Source organism: Camellia sinensis, chromosome 6 (assembly GCF_055761805.1).
Source record: "Camellia sinensis isolate YWXY chromosome 6, ASM5576180v1, whole genome shotgun sequence".
In the NCBI taxonomy this organism is placed as follows: Eukaryota; Viridiplantae; Streptophyta; class Magnoliopsida; order Ericales; family Theaceae; genus Camellia; species Camellia sinensis.
In genome coordinates this window covers 166,930,578-166,936,070 of record NC_138966.1, presented here as the reverse complement: position 1 = coordinate 166,936,070, position 5,493 = coordinate 166,930,578, and the positions used below count along the sequence as shown (strand labels likewise).

General features: G+C 36.2%; 1 non-coding gene across 1 annotated transcript; it reads left to right on the top strand.

Annotated features, from left to right (window-relative positions):
* The first annotated feature begins 608 nt into the window (after positions 1-608).
* Positions 609-3,892, top strand: LOC114266172 (uncharacterized). The gene is made up of 2 exons (XR_014333434.1): positions 609-1,870; positions 3,603-3,892. It is a non-coding gene; the product is annotated as an uncharacterized LOC114266172 (transcript).
* The last annotated feature ends 1,601 nt before the right edge of the window (positions 3,893-5,493 follow it).

The window sequence follows — 5,493 nt, the reverse complement described above, 5'->3', positions numbered from 1 at the left end:
GGCACCCCCCCCCCCCCCAAAAAAAAAAAAAAACCCTACCAAAAACTGAGTGAACTTACACTAATGCTTCACTGTGCAGAGGAAAAACATGGAGAAGAAACCTGAAAGTTGTCTTTGCTTTCAATGCAGCTCGAAATCTGTCTATTCCTAGAAAATATTAGTCTATATGTGTGAATATTAGTATATATTTGTGTATATAATCTGTATAGATACAGGTACGTGTGTGTGAATGGAGAGAAAGTGAAACATTATTTGTATGCAAGGAGACCTGTGACGGCTGGCAGGTTGTCTGGTGAGACTCACTTCCAACGTAAATGTACAGTGAAATAAAAACAGACGTAGCTTTTTAATTTGATAAAATTTTTACTCCGATTTCAATTTGATATCAATTTGATAAAATTATTGGAGGTCTAAAAACTATAATTTTTCATTAAATTTAAATTTGATGAACAACTTGATGAAACGTTAAAGGTGGTCTAATATTATATTTGATTAAAAAATATAAAATAAAATAAAATATATATAAAATATAATCATATTTCACATAATTTTATATAATTTATTTATTTATTTTAATTTTCTAAATTCCTTCCCAAAATCCGTTAATCAAACGCAGCGTAAGTAAAAACAGGAGAGAGAGAGAGAGAGCAGCCAGCAGAGTGAAACCAATGGAAGCCGAAGCAAAATCATCAGCAGCAGCAGAGAACGAGCAAGATGATCAATCGATTGCTCAATCGCCGCCGAAGCTCCCAGACGATGTCCTCTTCGACATCCTCTCCAGACTCCCCGTTCAGTCCTTAATCCAGTACATTTGCGTCTGCAAATCATGGCGAACCATGATCTCCAACCCCCAATTCATCAAAACCCACCTCCATCGATCCTCCAATTCCAAATCCTCCGATTCCCAGAGACTATTACTATCATCTCACGACTCCTTTCGTTCCATCACCCGTCAATTCCCCGATCACGCACCCAAAACACTTCAATCTCCATTGAAGAAGACCAACCCTTGTGTTCCTGTGATGGGTTGATTCTCTTGTCTGTTTCTCACAAACCCTTTCCCTTCGCCAGAAATCCCGCAAGTCCTTCGATCTGTGGAACCCATCGATCAGAGCATACAAGGAAATTTGGCACCCTTTTGAGTTTAATGACTTCGGAATTCGCGGAATTTGTTACGATCCCAATATTGATGATTACAGGGTGATTATTCTCTGGCAATACTTTCAAACCCTTGTTTTGATTTATGATTCGAAAAGCAATCCTTGGAATACGATTAGTGAACCTTGTTATTCGATTTTGGTTCGCCAAAGTGGGGTTCTTGTGAATGGTGTTCTTCATTGGGTTATGGCTTCGAAAGAATTGTGTTCTTGGGTCATTGTTTACTTTGATTTAGTGGAAGACAAATTGAAGGAAGTTCCGCGGCCAAGTTTTGGAGATGAAGATGATAAAAAGATCGATTTGGTAGGTTTTGGAGATGGAGATAAAATGATTGATTTGGTGGTTTTGAGGGAATGTCTTTGTGTGTATCGTTGTGTGGATCGAGAGAAGGTTGAGATATGGGAGATGAAAGAGTATGGGAAGAAAGAATCATGGACTAAATTGATTGTCATTCCATATTTGATACATTTGCAGTGCTTGAAGCCTTTGTTTTTTCAAATAATGGTGAAGTTCTTATTGAGGTAGACAATCGGAAAATATTAGTTTATGATCCTAAAGATAGTACATTTAGGAATGTTAGAAGCTATGGTGATTTTAGTGGTTTCAGGGTGGTTACATATGTGGAGAGTCTAGTTTTTCTAAATGGTGATGCTGATGGTGATGTTCAGAGGCGACACCAAGCATATCTGGAAAGAAGAAACATGAAGGGAAGGTAACTCTAGTTTTTTTGCTTTTTTTTTTTTTTTTTTTCTTGTAGATGTCTATTCGCATCCGGGTATTGTTTTTATATTGCTGTTCTTTGTATGTATTAATAATTCTTGCAGTACCATGTTGTAAGCGTATTGAAGCTGATTCCTGGATCAAGCTTATAAAAACTTCGAAACATAAGTAAAATTCCATGGGTTTCTCTGCTTTGAAGGAAAAGTACAATTTTTTGTTTGTTTTTGTTTTTGTTTTTGTGGGTGCTTTCAAATTGCTTTATAACTCTAGTGTAATTCTAATGTACTCTTTATAAATAATGAAATCTATATATACATGATACATTTGACTCTTCTGATACTCCTCAGTGGTTCGAGGATTGTACTCTTTTGTGCATATACTTTGTGATCAAACTATATGAATATCCTTGTTATATTTTTTGATTGTATATTTCTTGATATCATTCTTTCCAAAGTTTGCTTGTATGAGATTCTTGAATGCTTTCTCAAGCCATGACAATTGTGGATGCTAGCTTTTTGGAGTTTTATTCATTGCGTTGGCCAAATCACATTGGATTAGACTCACCAATGATTGTGTTCCAGGTTTTTGACATTTGTTCACTTAAATACCTGCTTAGGAAGGACCTGTGGCCAATTTGGTCCAGTACAAAAATTTGAGGGTTCCATATGTTTTATTAGTGAGTACACCAAAAAATGACTGTTAATATAGAATTCGAGGTTTAGAGGAAGTTAAGGAAAATGAGATGCCATATTTCATTTCCTTTCCATAGCTCTTCCGCTCCGTTTGGATTGCGAGGTGACATGAGAAAAGAAAATGATTGTGGTTTCTCACTTGGGTGAGAAAAGAAAAGAAATAGTCTCTCACTACACCATTATATTTGGATGAATAAAAGAGAAGAAGATGTGATTTCTCACCTATTCTTGTTTGGATAGAATAAATAAGAAAAAAGAAAGGGGAAGTGTTTTATTTTATTTTATCAAAATAACCTTCCATATTAATAAGTTAGGTTTTTTCATAAGGATAATTTTGGTATTTTAGAAAACTTTCATTAAATCCAATTCTTTTTTGACCAAATCTCATCATTTCTCAACTATTTAACCATCCAAACAAGTGAAGGGGTTTCTTATTCTCATCATTTTTTTTCTTTTCTCAACGAACCCCTCCATCCAAATGGAAAATGCACTGTTGGAGTGAATCTCTTTCTGTACCCCATGGCCCTAGTTTTCTACTCCTGTTTGGCCACATCCCATGTTACATGGAATGTGGATCGTTTTGTTACGTGGAACGAGACGGGAAGTGAATGCGGTATACAACATGCTCTAAATTGTGGAATAATAACGCTGTGTTTGGTTGGAGAATTTGGGAAGGGATTTGGAAAGAGAAAGAGAAAAAGTAAGTGAAATGAGAATAAAATATACTTACATTTCACTTAGTTTCACACAGTTTTTCCCTTTCTATTTCCAAATTTCTCCCAACCAAACACAGCATAGGGGTAGACTTGTACACTATATAGTATCTCCAATGGTGACGTATAAAGGTTGCTATTGCTAAAATATAGCATGAAGTTCAATTTTTTTTCTCTCTCTCCAATGACTTGCTAAAAGGCTGCCTATATTTGTAGTAATGTTATACCTTGTGCCAGGTTTGGCACTTAATTACAACCTAGTTTTCTCATAATACGTACATAAGATGCATTTGTATTCTAATTTGAATTACCCTGTTAGGTACACTCGAAAGTTAGGGGTATGCAATGCCAGCGACTGAGTATGTCGAGCAGCTTGTATCTTGAAGGTTGTCAATGGTCAGCAGTGGTGGTTACTTTGAATAGAGATCTTAATTTCCACTGATGTTTGTTGATTTTTCTTTCCTTCTTTTTCTTCTTGTTTTTTCAGTGTACTAGTAACTTAGTAAGAAAGAACTTCATCACAACCTTACTAGCTTGCTTCCTGCAATAGTTTCACTAGTCTATGCAAAGCACATTGGCATAAACTAAAGAGTAAATTTTTATGACTAATCTGATTTGGATCGTGCTGTCTATAAACAGAATCTTTATATTACCTCTCAAATAACTGTAGCAGCACAGTAATGACATTGGCAACTGGCAATCGACCAGAAGTTATGTCATCTTTACTGCACGTTTTAAGATAGGGGGGAGACCTTGATTCAGGTAAAGCTATTCATTGCCAGCGCTGTGGACTAACTTTCCAAGCAATATTGAGCTCCCAGGCCAGTAGCGCCAGTCTCCTTGTCAAGTGCAAAGCTCGGGAATGGAATGAAGATCTGTATTAGCAAAAGAGGTACACAGTACTAGATAACAAAAAAACAGTTGTCTGTGATTAAAGTTCATTTATAAAATTGATCAAAAACTTTCATGTCCTATATTTTTTAAAAATTCAGGTCCCAATTCGAAAAGTTCAATCATAAAATTCATCTAATTAATAGCATAAGGATCTAATTGTAAAATGAAATTTCCTCAAATTATTGTATGCATAACCCTTCTTGATATAGATGGAAATAAAAAAATCATATACATATTCCTTAATAAATGATTCACAATTTGATTTATACAATTAATATAACTATTCTATTACTATAAAACTCTTTTACGTGGTTGATAATTTTAACAAATCTAATGATCGAGTCACCTGATTCTCAATACTCGATAGTTTGATATTCCTATATTATAATCGACTACCTTACACATATACACAAGTCTATATAAACGCACAAAATCATATATAAATCAGTTTTGAAGATGATTTGATTAACACAAAAATAGACTTGAAAGGACTTTGATTAGGTTACTAGTGTGGCACAATCGATGAGGATTGGAGAGTCACAGATAGTGAAGTAGAGCTGTTTCTTGGTGGAGAAGAGATGAGGAGGAGATAGCGATAATTGGATGGTAGAAATCTCTCCCCAACGGTGTTGGAATCGGCGAATGGAAAAATTATCCAATACGATTGTATTTGTCTCAATCCGATTTTAACACAAAAAAAAAAAAAAAAAAAAAGGTTTGGGAGAGTATTGATAGGGTTGGGTAAAAAGGGAGAAGTGCAAAAAAGCATGATAGCATAACCTCAAGGTCCCGAACTAAAGAAGCACCAAGAAGAACGCCACAAGCGAGCACTACCCACATGGTTGGTGAGAAGCCAATAGGTGACAAAGCACAAAAACAACAAAAAGCAATAAAGACAAAGCAAAATAAACAAACCAAACCCACCCCCAGTGAGCAATTCACCCTTAGTTATGACAGCAACCCACCAAGGTCTACTCCAGCCCACCAATCACTCCAGCCCCAGCAAAAAAACAACAGCGACCCTGCAACAATAAAATCAGAGTAAACCCACCCTATGCTCTGCTGAAAATGACCTGATGCAATTTAAACACCAAGTCATGCACTGAAAAATCGCATCTGGGGTAATGATATCTGACCCAAACTGCTAGCCTGACCTTCACAAGATCCGAAAGCACATCCAACTGCGGTTGTGTTCCCGAAAGACATAATCATTCCTGCATTTCCAAATAAACCACATCAAGCCAATGGGATAGATTTCTATAGGGACCCTTCCGTCTTTTAAACTTAAACCCAGCCCACCAGTCCAGTAGCCCCCT